This window comes from Agelaius tricolor, unplaced genomic scaffold (assembly GCF_023055355.1).
Source record: "Agelaius tricolor isolate 1412-34295 unplaced genomic scaffold, bAgeTri1.0.p SCAF_38, whole genome shotgun sequence".
In the NCBI taxonomy this organism is placed as follows: domain Eukaryota; kingdom Metazoa; phylum Chordata; class Aves; order Passeriformes; family Icteridae; genus Agelaius; species Agelaius tricolor.
The window spans coordinates 5172035-5184109 of NW_027269298.1; the positions used below are offsets into that span (position 1 = coordinate 5172035).

At 45.2% G+C, this 12075-nt stretch overlaps 2 protein-coding genes across 3 annotated transcripts in view; one reads left to right on the forward strand and one right to left on the reverse strand.

Annotated features, from left to right (window-relative positions):
• The window catches only part of NR6A1 (nuclear receptor subfamily 6 group A member 1), a 71751-nt gene that overhangs the window by 42050 nt on the left and 17626 nt on the right, over positions 1-12075 (reverse strand). The window lies entirely within an intron of this gene.
• The window catches only part of OLFML2A (olfactomedin like 2A), a 38218-nt gene that overhangs the window by 608 nt on the left and 25535 nt on the right, over positions 1-12075 (forward strand). The gene's annotated exons all lie outside the window — the stretch shown is intronic.

The window sequence follows — 12075 nt, forward strand, 5'->3', positions numbered from 1 at the left end:
CACGCCGTCCCCGCCCCGCGGCGGCAGCGCCCGGCACCGCCGAGACCCGGGCGGGGACGGCGAGCGGGGAGAGAGAGGATGCCCCCGGTTCCCCCTTTTGTCTGGCTCCGGTGGCACCTGCGGGGGCGAGCGCTCGGCCGCCCCGCCCGCGGACCCTATCGCGACCGGCGACGGATTAGCGACAGTTGTGGTCGGGGAGGGCTGAGACGGCCCCGGGCTCGGCGGCTTGGTTCTGTGGCCGTGCAGGGCTCGGTTCCGTAAGCCTCGCGTTAATTAACAAAATCATTAAAAATACAAAAAGAACTGCAATAAAATGAGCCCCGATGTGCAGTATTCCACCAATTCTTGCTCCATCACACGCGGAATTTTTATCGTAACTTGCTCTAAAAGAAATTTAACATATTTGCTCCCAGACTGTCGGCAGCGATTAGCTGTGCCGATTGCAGTGAACTCAATACAATATCTAAAAGAAATTTAATGTATTTGCTCCCCCAAACCATCTGCAGTGATTTACTGTGACGATTGCAATGGGCTGTGTATACGATATCTAAAAGAAATTTAACTTATTTTCTCCCAAAATCCTCTGCAGTGGTGCTTGGGCTTCTGTGCATGATAAAAGATGTTCAGTGTACACTAAAAAAAAACTGGTATTTTCTAAGAAAATACATTTCATAAACTTTTCCTATCATTTCCTCAGCAAAAACAACCCATTATGAAAGCTCTAAGTAGAATTCTTCCACAAGTTTAGTAAGTTGAGAAGGGGATGATTTGCCCTCCTTGTTTTGTCCAGGAATGCAAGATAGCATATTTTAAAAGTTAATAAGTATTAAAAACCACGAGGAGCATCAAAAGTGTATTTCCAAGCAGCGTGCCGGCCGCGGCGCGGAGCAGCCACGCAGCGCCTGCAGCTCCACACAGAGCAGAGGTTATTCACATGGCTGTTCCAGAAACTCCATTCATATCTCTGACTACCTGGATTTGAATAGAAACCAGACAGCAATTCTTTGGTCCCAGCCACTATTCGCCCCGCTGGACAATAGAGATTTGTTAGCACACAGGCACAAGCCCTGGGACACAAAGCTGGAGGCAGCAGAGATAGGGGCTTCACTGCACAGGAAATTACAGCTTTTGATGCACTGTTGGCAGGTCTGTCGGTTCAGAACAGCAACATGCCTGTGCCATGTTTAAGAGCTCCTGACTGCCATTTTTAACCACCTAGAATGCCATAAAAGCTTTATTGTCGCAGTACATAAAATCATGAAGTCCATATGGTTACTTTTCAGCTGCCCTGGGTCTGGAAGGCAGAAGCATGATCTGGCTGGAGATTTTAATTTGGGGGGGTGTGGGGGAGAATTAGAATTTGAGAACAAAAAACCTCAAAGTGTTTATAAAAGCTGAGATTTGTTACCGAGGCAGCTGATGTCCAGCCTGAGATGGGGTGGTGTTCTAATGGACTCGGTTTAGTGGTGGCTGTAAGGGGATGTGGCTGGGCAGCTTTTTTCATCTTAAAAGGTCCAGTAAATTTACTCCATGCAGCTCCAGTACCAGCTGTGGAGAAGAACATTGTTCAGTTGTGTCAACTTGGCAAACACAAAAATAAATAAGAAAAACCAAACCGCTCGGTGTCTGGTACCTCCCATTTCCCCTACTTTCCCCCCAGTCTGGAGTTAAAATGAGAACTGCTCGGAGACTGGGCTTTAATCTGCTGATTGGAGCCAATGAGCAGAAATTATCGAGATTAGAAAACCAACCAGCAGGTTTTATTAGCTGAGAAGCCAGCCCCTCGCTGTGCGCGGCGCCGCGGCCGCGCGCGGGCTCGGGGCGCTCCTCGCCCAAAGAGCGGCAGCCTTGGGGCTGGTCCTGCTCTCTTTTTGTGTTCTTCCATAAATCCTACCTCCCCTACCACCTCAGAGCCAGATGGAATTCCCGGTCCAGCGGGCTTTTGGGCTGTTAGAATTCCGCCAGGCACATGTACATTGATTTGAGGGTGTCTCTAGGTGTGAGTCTCGCTGCAGCACCACTGGCATGACTTGGCTCTGCTTCACCCAGGAAAAACAATGAAAGTGAGAGTTGTGTCCTGCAGCTGGGAAGTGTGTGTGTGTTTGGTATGAGCTGCAGCCATACAAAGCATCATAAAATACAGAAACAGACGTTGGGCTGTTTGCTGCTGTTAAGCATGTTTTTATCAACACAATCCTGGTGTGGAGTTTGGGAAAGGGGGAAGAGTTTTAAAGTAAGGAAGGTGCATGTTCCAGGGAGACACCTGAGAGAGCAGTGCTAATGCTCTGCACCAGCCCACGAGGCAGATGATTGTATGATGGACCTGCTTCCACTGGTCCTCTGAGCAAAGAAGGGCAAAAAAAGGCTGGATGACTAAAAGAACACACTTCTAAAAAATGTGCTTCTTGTACGACTGACAAGGGCTCCTACATGTGAGGGGCCAGCTCATGGAATTTTCAGCTGTTATTTAAGAACATAAAAAATATAAATGTGAATGAATGTAAATACTTTTCACAGGAGTCAGTTTTGTCTGAGTAATTATATAACTTCCTTGAATTCTCTTCCTTATGGAGTACAATGCCTTGGGTGTATTGGTTCTCAGTAGAACTTAGCTTGATTGTAATCTAGCCCAATTCTTATCACCTATTTTGATTTTTTTTTTCTTGCTGGTGCTGACAAGCCCCGATGGAACTACCCAAAGTAGGCCTTTGAACAAAACCATTATTATTTTTAATAAATGTTAAGGATATTGATGCTCTATCTACAACACGCTTTTAGATGAAATTCCATGGTATTCTTAATGTGCAGCAACCTTTTCTGTTACCTGTATGACTGCTAATACTTAATATTCATCCAGATGCTAATGTTAAAACCTACCCCTTGAAAGTGCTGTCTAAAAAAAAATGTGCTGAAAAGTTAAATTCAATCCTTGCAATTGGGTCGTAAGATTTTGAGTACCTGTTAAGCACAAGTTCTGAATGGAAACCAGACCATTCTAGGTAGGCAAAAAGCACTTCTGCTGAATCGAAACAGCCACAAGGGGAATGTCTGGGCATGACCCCCCCGTCAACATCCGCAGACTCAGCCTGGACACGGCAATAATCCCATCAGGCACATAAGAAAAGGATGCTGATGGCTCTTCTCATGTGGCCAGGGTTTATTTAAACTGCACATAGAAATAACAGATAATTCCAAAGTCAGTTTGCACAACTCCAGCTACAACTATTCCAAGGGAAAGCTTCTAAAGCCTGAAGCACTGTCACAAGCACTATCAGCCTTGGAAGTTGCAGCAGATGCAGAAGAGCAGCGCGTGTATAATCCAACCATTAATAGATGGTATTGCATTACAGGGTTGGTTGCCAATAAAAATGTGTCAGGTATGCCGAGCTCTCACAATACACTTGGCAATTTAACAAAAAATGTGGAATCCTAAGAATTTCATTTTATCTTAATAATAGCCAGCACATGCTGTAATCGTTTCAGACCCACAGTGTTGATTAACAGTGCTCAACAGTTTCAAATGTTAAGAACTCAAAAGATAACAATTGGGTGTTTTGATATAAGGATAACATGGAAGCATGTGTTTCCCTAAGAAGCAGCACGGACATACAGACGGATGACATCACCTTTTCAAACAGACTTCAGTCATTCCTGCCCTCCCTGAGAGTAGCTCAAACCATCTGCAGCTGCCCTGCTGCATAACACAAAGAAATGAACCCCACTGCCAGCAGTGACCTGGGTAAAACTGCACATTGCTGAGTGCTGAGTGCTGCATCTCAAACTCAGGAACCCTCTTGCATTAGCAGTTAATTGTGTGGGAATGAATATTGCAGGAAGCCTGGGAATGGGAATTCTGCTGCCCGCTAGCAGGTCCCCTTGCACCACAGCAGCTTTGGGATCCTGCACAGTTTGTGTTTGCAGCACCACGCTGCTCAGCCCTGCAGTTACCCCTGCTCCCCTGGGAAAGGCCAGGCTCCGTGGGACGATGGGCACGGGCAGCACGGGGAGCATTAACGTGTCCCCCCATGGCACTGCCCCCAGCCCAGAGCTGCTCCAGCACTGGGGACAGGGGCTGTGTGCCCTGGGGAGCTCCAGCCCAGGCAGGGTGAGCCCGGCCGTGGCACAGGCACTGCTTGTCCAGTGCACTGGAATGCAGTGAGTCCAGCACGGCATCAATCCCCGAAATTCTGTCAATACACTTACTGACTCAATTTGGTAACCAAATCAGTTTATAGTTCTTTTGGAAAATACCTTGTCATATGAGTATTCAAGGCCTTCCTACTTGGCTTTTTCCAAGCTTTGAGCACACATTACTTGAGCATTAGAGCACACATCCATCCCTCTGCTCCCTTCTGCAAGTCCAGAGGGCCTCTGTAAATAGTGCTACATCTTGAGTCTGGTGTCATGAACAAAAAGGATTCATCTGGTCTAGGAGCAGAAGTGGTCAGGGTTTCACCACGCACTGCAATTCCCAGTCTCCCATATTTACATTTCCAGCTGCACGCACGCCAGTGCCCTGGAGTGGCAGCAGCTCCATTTACATAACCAGGGCTGGGTACCCCGGGGGCTCCTGCTGGAGCTGAGCCCCCAGTGCAGGCCAGGAGAGAACTCTCACCTCTCTGAGAAGGCTGCTGGTCCCTGGGGAGGCTGGGGGAGCCCACCAGGGCAGCCATGGTACACAGGGTGCTTGTGTGGCAGACAGAAAACCCTCCCCTGCAACTGGCTGTGACGAGTGGCTCTTCCTACTCACATTATCTCTTTAGGTAGAGCCTCAAATTCAGACTGTTAAGATGATCAACACATTTGCAGACAAGGTTCACATTAAAAAGGTCCTAGTTACAAAACAGAATACATTCAAGTTTGCCATATATTATTTTCTGCTAAAGATTTAAATATCATGTGGCTTTAGCTTTCTTTCTGTTCACTGAATATCAAGGTCAATTAGGAATGATGTCTGGCTAGTACTCTCAGAGCAGATTAGACAGTTGCATCAAAAACTAGGACCATGTATAGGTCATCTGTTACTGTGACCTAGATTTCTGAGAATCTGTTCAATTTGTTTTATTGAAAATGTGATCCTTTCTCAGTTCTGTTTCTCATAGCAAACCTTTCTGTGATAGCAGAAAATAGCTTTATTATATACTTAGAGACATTGCTTACTACTTCTGCTAAGACACAAAGAAAATCAAATCCATGCAGCAGACCTGTGCCTGTCATCCATTTAATTTTAAAATAACTTAAGGTTCTGAAAGGCTTATGCCTTATAATCTAAAGCATTTGGTCCACATGCCAAATACTAAGCAGTCTGAAATGCATAATAGCTTAGCTCCAGCTTTGTTTGCCCTATTTAATTCATTTTTTGCCTTCAGTAACCAGTGTGTAGATGCAATATTTCTGCAGTCTACTTTGGAAAAGAAGGAAGTGCTGAAATGTGTGCGTGAGGCTGTTTTGTCTGTACCTGTGTGCTTTGTGGTGCCCTGGGAGGAGAGTTGGTGTGGATTGCCCAGATGCAGACGTCCCTCCCAACCCCGCCTGTTTACTGAGGATAAGGATGGTGCTGTCTGAATCCTGACACTTCTCAGTACATCCACCTATGCTTGCTGGGTCATCATTCTGAAACCACATAAAAGCAGATTTCCATTTGGAACATTTTAGCCAAATTTCCTCTCCTCTCACAGCTCTTAATTGTTCCGGTAGAAAGCAATTACTAGAACAGAGCCCATGCAAACCCCGTGCTGGTGGTGTAAGTACTGGGGAGAGGGAAGACAAGAAGGTGTATCTTAAAATAATAGAAACTGTTTTCTAAACACCAGCGAGTTCAGTGTAAAAGAAAAACTGTAAAAATCTTGAAGTGACTGCAGAACTCGCAATCCAAAGACCACCACCCGAATTTGAGCATTACCATCATCATCAGTCTCTGTGGCTTTATCGTGCTGGAGTACAAAGCACATCTGGAACACCTGTGCTCTCATCACACCCCAGGACAAAAGGTCGGCCATACAATCAAACATCAGGAGAAAGGGCACCAGAAAAAGAAAATATGCCAATAGGTTGAGATTCACAAATGAAAGCCTGTGGTATGTCCCTCCCTCACACGTCAATCTTAGGAAATCTGTTCCCATTTTTTCAAAATTCTAAAGCCAGTTCTACCAACTCATCTGAATTTTATACTACTTTCATATTCAAACTTTTATGTGCATCTCACAGCACACTGGGACCAATTTATTTTATAGGCAAGATAAAACCCTGCAATATTTGGTGACGTTATCCAAAGATCATTCTTCTAAATGAACATAAGTACATTTTCTCCTTTTTGTTTCACATGATGGCTGCATTTAAATAGGCTAAATGTATAATTCAGAGAAGAATGGCTGAGTCCTGCCCACCTGGGGGTCATATGCACATCCATCCAATATTTAAAAGCACGCAAAAGCAAAGAAATTAAATATATAAGAGGTGGGGGAGGAAGTCTTTTTCTTCCAAGGAATATTTGCCTGGTAACCAGATAGAAGAGACCGCCTCTTTTTTTACCCCCAAATCACAGTTAGTTCTACAAGTCTTTGAAGACACTTCTATTTTAAATGTTAGCACCTGAAGGAGCAGTTCAAGATGTGCTGAGCCACACACAGTGGGAGGAAAGTCTCACAGAAACACAGCTGAAGCTCTGAAGCCAACACTGCATGTTCAGACCACCATTCAGTAAACAAGGCTGAATGAATTTGGTGTGAGATTGGGAAAAAAGAGCAAGGAAGCACAGGAAATCCATCTGTGGTGTGGATGGGAGCGTGCTGAGGGTGTGATGTCTCCCTGTCAGCCCAGAGCAAGTCCATCCAAGCCATGTGGTACTGCTGGGGCTCACTGGGAGTGACCACAGCCACAAGATGGGAGCAGGACCTTGCAGAGGCTCAGTGAGATCAGGGCACTCGTCCTGTGTGGCAGCACCCGCTCAGCTCAAGGAGGACACCCCTCATGGAAAGAATAACACACTTCCAGCTAAGCCAGATGTGGGCAAGGGAGAAGAAATCTCATGACCTTTGCGAGGAGGATGGGAGAAAGCCACGTAAGGATTCCTTTTCCTGCTCATTACAATGTCATCATAATGTCATTTCCTTTGCTTCAGTTCTGTACAGTTACTGGAAGTAAAATCTTTATTGCAGTGAGTGTATTGTGAAATGGAGTCTTACAGGGTGGCAGCATAAAACTGACCCGGAGGTGCCACATTGCCAAAACTGAGCCAAAAAGAGAGTGAGATTTTACAGGTATTTCTTCTGAGAAGAACTTCAAATCTTGAAGTCTATCAGATGAGAATTGCTGGATCATAAAGATGAAAACCAGGAACTAATTATCTTCAAAGAGACAGTTATCAACTAATCACAAGGAGACATTATGATTATGAAAAGCAAATCCTCCATTTGATCCTTCTCCATCCATACTGCTTCCCAAGCAGATAACCTAAGCTTTATCCATATGGAATTGCTAATATTCCAAACAGGGAATCAAATATAAAAGTCCCAATTACCATACTTTTAAAAACTCTGTATTTTTCTAGTGTTGTGCATGATCAGTGTGTGAAGAGGGACACACGGCAGCAGTTCCATGGGGGTCACGTCCCTGGTCTGAAGTCACAGGAAGCCATCTCAACAAAACAGACCTCAGATTTTCTCTCCATTACTTTGAACCATATTTTCCCCATGTTTGCCCATTACAAGAGCAGGTTCTGGGCACACCTTCAGTATCCCACATGGGAAAACTGAAGTGATTGCTGTGAAACACATGCAGGGGCAGGCATCGTGCTGGGGTGAGCCCACCCATGCACTGCCCACCAAAGCCAAGGAGACCTTCACTCCAAACCCAGGGTTCTCTGACATCATCCAGCTACATTATCCATGCAGAAACAATGACAAGGGAACCTCAGCAGCAGGAGAACCAGTGCTTCCTGCCCTCCCTGCCCGGGCAAAGAGCAAGTCCAGCTCCTTCCAACCTCAGCACAACAGGGCAGTGCTCTGCCACACAGGAACTGATTTTTGTGAAAACTGTCAGACTGATGACTCTGCCAGCAATTTCTAAAAAGCTAAAAGGAGGAAAACAATCTCAGTAACAGAATCATCTGCAGTTAGGATCATCTCTCTCCTTCCCAAAACAGGCACAGGAACTATGCCTGAATTCACAGCTAATGGGAAATCTTTTGATCTTCGCAGACACAAAGCTGCCAGCCAAGAAGAGCAGTCAGCACAGGGGGACCTTCTGAAGAAGCACTTATCCTAAATTCACCACCACCATAAATGCAGCACATCCTGGGTCTGGAGCAGTGCAGTCCTCAGTGATGAAGACCTGTGAGCATGTTTAATACAGCAGAAAAGACAAGGTTATTTATATCTCACAAAGCTGCTTACCCAGCGTTAGATGTGCCCAGCCATAGTGCAGCTGCAGGAATCCATCAGGAGGACACCTGAGATTCCTCTCCATTAAAAGTGATGGATCTAACACAGCCAATCATCCTCGTGGCAACAAATGTTATCTTAAAAGACAGGGGATAAAAGTTCACAGGGAAGCTGTGCAAATTCATGAAAAGAAAAATGCATTCCTGGTGGCTGAACGCACAGAAGTCTGTCTCCAGGAGTCTGTGTGTTGAAAAATGTGTGGAAGACAGGAGATGATTAGCAGGAAATAGGCAAGCTTCTCCTCCTTGGAGCGTTCTCCAAACATCCATTAGCCACTGGTTTGATTTTAAGAGTCAGAACTGCTTTATTGATTACAGCCAACAGCTGCAATTCAGTAGTGGTCCCAGACATCCAAAGTAGTTTTTTCCCCAACAAAGACAATTTCTGAAGTTCTGTGAAATGAGATGACGACACCATTACTGAGACATCCTGGGCTGAGGTCATTTTGTTCAGGCCAGGTACAAGCAGTTCATAAATGGAGCTCCAAACCCATCCCTGCCACCACCCTTGGGTGCTGGGAAGCTCTTGCAGGGCTGAAGGAGCTCCTGGTGCCCTCCCCAGCCTGCCTGGGTGGGACTGGGCTCAGTCCTTGGGGAATGGGTGTGGGGCAGGCAGGGCTGGGGACATCACGTGCTGATCCCTTCACTTGCACAGGACAGTGAGCTGGATCTAATCCTGTCACTCCTGGCTAAGTAGGTCAGCAAGGAAGCCCCTGCCCATGGCTGTGTCTTCCAGCCTCAAATTTGACAACTACCTCCTTTAGGAGGTCACAGGAGGTGGAGAGTTTGATTCTGAGAGCTTGTGTGTTTGTTCTAGAAACATAGAACAAGTTTCACTTTAAAAAATCCATCTATTTCACCATTTTGATAGCTCAGAAAGAGTTTGGTGAAGCACCTAAAACAACAAAGGGCATGGCAATACTCAAGCTGGGATGTCACATTGCAAGAACATTCAGAGCAGCTCACTCATAAATGCCTTATTTTAAAATATTTGGGAAAAAAATCATAACCAAAAAAATTTTATTTTACTTTTCAGTTGAAATCACTTGCTGAGCCTTAGCCTACCCTTTTCAAGCATGAATGTCTAATTTTCTTGCAAAATCACATCCCAACAGGTCAAAAAAGCTTTCTGCTCTTTCATATGCTCTTGAAACACAAGTTGGTGCCTTGAGTTTCTGAAGACTCAAACCATTTTTCCCTGCTAACACCCACTGCCAAGGTTCTGCTTCCCTGCTGTGGAGCCAGACCCATTCCCAAAGCCAGGGCAGGGTTGCTGTGCTCTAACTGCCTCAGCTGTGCAGGTGAAGATGTCAGGAGACATGACAGAACTCCTGAACCTTCACTGGTTTGCCTCAGAGAACCTTATTTTCCTGGTGACAGTCTTTAATTCTCTCCACTGAGAACTCTGAGAAACCTGCTCAGCTCAGTGATGTCTTCATGGCAGCCTGTGCCAGAACTGGCTAAAGCCTCCATCCTTTCAGCACTTTCAGGAGAACTAGATGCAGATGCACCAGCCTGTGCTGCTGCTCAGTATTTCATTGTTTGCACAGTAGTAGGAGTCAGATTGTGCACACACATGCAGTTAATTATCTCCATGGCAAGAACTGCTCATGGGCCCAGCCCTGTATCCTCACACATGGTCTGTATTCCCTGTTCCCAAACATGGAACTCTGCATTCAGCTGGACCAAAGCATTCACTTGCACTTGATTTATCCAGAGATCCAAATCTGTGTCACTCTTCTGTCCAAACCCCAAACCTGCTAATATGGGATATACTGTGTTTCCCCCAGGCCTAAAGCCATGCTCTAGGATGTGGCCAAGTCATTCTAAGGCTGCACCAACTGAATCAAGTTCCCACTAGGAATTGCTTTTAGACCTCCCCATTTGTCATTTGTTAATCCTTTTAACATTTGCCACAGCAAATTTGTATCATACCAGTTTAAATTGTCATTTGGTATTAAGTCAAACACCTTACAAAAGTCCAGGCTATGCTGCATCCCAAGCAGGCTTGTCAACTTAGAATGAGATTAAAAGAACTTGATCAGTCCTCCCTAAATTGCTGGAAACTGGTACTAACAGCATTTCTCCCAGGTCCCAGAAGAGCTCTGCATCCCTTTTCTCTAGGATCATCACCACAGCACTGTGTTCTAAAAGGGCAAATGGAACAGATTGGTGACTTTGTCCCCCAGTTTTATGTAGCCCCCAGACTTGTCAAGTAGTAGTCCCAAGGAATTTTTGGACAGTTAAAAATAACCTCCAGTGCTCACTGTAGAAGACTGCTGAATCTGAGTGCAGTTAAACACTCACCCCAATTTCAGTGAAACAGCAATAACTAAAATTACTGGCAGCAATTCCATGCTCTTGTCTCCCCAAGGGGTATTTGCATGCTTACCCTGCTGAAGTCATTTACCTCGACAAAGAAAACACATTTTTATAATACAATTAAAGCTTGTTCCAGGACAAAGCAAATGTGCTTGCACATGGCATTTCTGTGGATGCCCCAGGCAGGCAGGAGGACTCTGTCATGTGCTGAGGACAATCCTGGCCCCAGTTTCCTTCACTGGGGTCACACACCTCCCTCATGAGAGTCACAGCTACAGCACAGGGTGGGAGGAAAAGGGAAGCTGTTTTACTACCAGATGCATATGTAAAATTTATTTAGTGATACTTTAGGGCAGTGCTGTTGGGATTCCTGCCCTGCTAAATAAAAGCCTTATTGTGAGGAGCCAGTAGAATGATTGGATTAGGGTGTAAGAATTGTTCAGGCCCCATAAATACAAAGAGCACAAGAAACATGCACCAAATTAACTCAGTCCTGAACAGTTACCTCTTACAAACAGGTTAACCACTGTGTTTCTCCCAGTGTTCAATACTTTAATTAATAGAAAAGGTCTCGTTCAGCAGGCACTGCCTCCTGCCTGGTGGCCTTACAGGGACCCCAGCTTACAAGGTGTTCATGAGAGAACAGAGTTGGCTCTCAGGGACCCCTGTCAGCATCTGGGGAGGGTCCACTCCATGCTTTTTCACAACAAAAAATAATAATTAAGGAATTACAGTAGAGGTGGCAGCTGTCAGGTCTAGTTTCAGTGCTTCCTAGGTGAAAGAAGTCTGAGGGAAAGGAAGGTATGTTGAAGGTTCATGCAGACCATCACTTTTGGAGTGTGCCTTGCACATATTGCCCATTACAGTTTCCAGAGAGCTATTTTATAATTTCAGAGTTTGTCCAAAAAATCTGATGGAGAGCTTTGAACTTTGCAAAGAGGAAGGAGTGTGCAGCCAGGATATAGAAATAACATGTACAGTTTAACTTACAGTAGGAACTCGGCTCTGAAATTGTGAAACAAGAAGATGAAAGTTCCTACCTTGAAGGTCACTGGAGGGGTAAAGGAGGAAGAAGTAGTAAATTGAGAAAAAAGCCTCTCTCACAATGTCATTTAAATATAAACACACTGTTTTGGTTTGTTAAAACCAAAATTTCGTGCTTGACTTGAAGTGAGTTTCCTTGATTTATGTTATACCTACCACATGTAGTCACCCTTCACACTGGGACACTCCTGAGGCTTAACACTCCAGGCTGAGCACTGCTTGTGATTAATTCAAATTGTCTTTGTTCTTTCCACCAGCTCCTACTCCAA